A 1880-nucleotide genomic window follows, 5' to 3' on the forward strand; every position below is an offset into this window, starting at 1 on the left:
GGTGGCAGGTTTAACTACCAGACTAAAGGTCTCATGGCAATCAATACCAAGCTGTTGTGCTCGTCCATCACTACAAGAAGATAAAATTTAGGGTTAGTTTTTGGTGGACATCTGATACCATAAAAGATTTGATAATTTCTCTATGTTTGTCATTGCAAAAATGGTGTGGTAAATATACAGAGATAGCCTAGGCTATGCATGGTAACAGTAACAATAATCCCACAATTTTAGGGGAAGATATGCATTACATAAATATAAAGATGCTAGTCAAATATTATACATGTATTGCCATTATAATTGCTTGCGGGTAATAAAAGAGGAACCATGTATATTGTTGATGTTCCTTTCGAGGAATGGCTAGGTGGTTTTGTAGGTGCTAAAAATCCTAGCGGGCTAATGCTTTCCGAGATTGTTGAGGGGTCTTGTTTTAGTGGGAGCTCAAGTGAACTTGAAACTCGTAGAGATTCGGGTCAAATTGAGTACACTAGAGTCTTCGTTACTTCGGGTAGATCTTTTCCAATGACAACTTTTTTGCGATCGATCGAGGAAGATAAACAAGAGATATCTCTAGGAGACACGGTTGATGATACATCCGTACAATGTGGGTTAGATCGGGGTGAAAATTGGGTTTGTCGAAATTCGTGCACACGTATGTGGTCGGTGTTCCAACGGGGAAAGGAAAGGAGGTAAAGTGGACGATTAAAGGTACAATTGTGTTCACATGCAAGGTTTTTGAAATGTCCCGTTCATATTGATTATAAACGTTCCATATAAATTGATTTCGTTGCGAGGTTTTGACCTCTATATGAGACGTTTTTCAAAGACAGCATTCGTTGTTAAAACAAACCATAACCTTTATTTTATCAACAAGGTTAAAAAGTCACCACCTAGATTATTCAGAGATGATAATCTAACAATATAACACTTACACACTACCAATACATATTGGTTTACAATATTAATATGTTACAACAAAGTAAATCTCGAATGCAGTTTTAAACAATATTATACAATCATGCTGACACCAAATCTTGTCCATATTTTAGCATGCAACAGCGGAAGCTCTTAATAATCACCTGAGAATAAACATGCTTTAAACGTCAACAAAAATGTTGGTGAGTTATAGGTTTAACCTATATATTTATCAAATCGTAATATGTAACAACCCAACCCGTAATCCTTACGATAATTTTTTTTTATACAACACAATTACATGCCAATTAAATATGTAACCCATTTCACGAGTTCTATTTAAAACGCACAACAATTAATTGTTTACAATAGGCACGAGGGCCACGAATAAAGTTTAGTACAAGTTTGACCCATTACAAATGATAGTTTATAAACCAAACGACGTTCCGAGCATGGTTTGGGACTAAACTACCCAAAACTAGGCCAACTTCCAAAAGCTCCAACATAACAACAACAAGGGACACCTAGTGCCCAACGACCCCCTTGCCCTTGTCCGCGCCTGCATCTAAAAAGATAAACAACGAGAGGGGTAAGCAAAGCTTAGTGAGTAGAATAAATATATACATGCATATAAGACTTACCCACACGCATCCACGATATCATATAACGCACACAATCGCATAACATCTCGATAAATAAGCTAGTATCGTCAAACCGTACAACTAGCCACATTAATAACATAAATATCATAATCATAAATCAAATACTAGCATCACCAACTATAAACCATGGTTAACCAAAATCCTTCGCAAGGGGAATGACTTTAAGAAACAAGTCATCGATGTTCATAACAACCGTTAGCTCCCAAACCCGGCTATGGTATACTAACCCCCGAGGTGTTCCAAAAATGGTTATGGCATCACCCCCAAGTGTTCCCAAAAACAGCTATGGCATCACTTGATCAACAT

The sequence above is a fragment of the Rutidosis leptorrhynchoides genome, chromosome 1, assembly GCF_046630445.1.
Source record: "Rutidosis leptorrhynchoides isolate AG116_Rl617_1_P2 chromosome 1, CSIRO_AGI_Rlap_v1, whole genome shotgun sequence".
Classification (NCBI taxonomy): domain Eukaryota; kingdom Viridiplantae; phylum Streptophyta; class Magnoliopsida; order Asterales; family Asteraceae; genus Rutidosis; species Rutidosis leptorrhynchoides.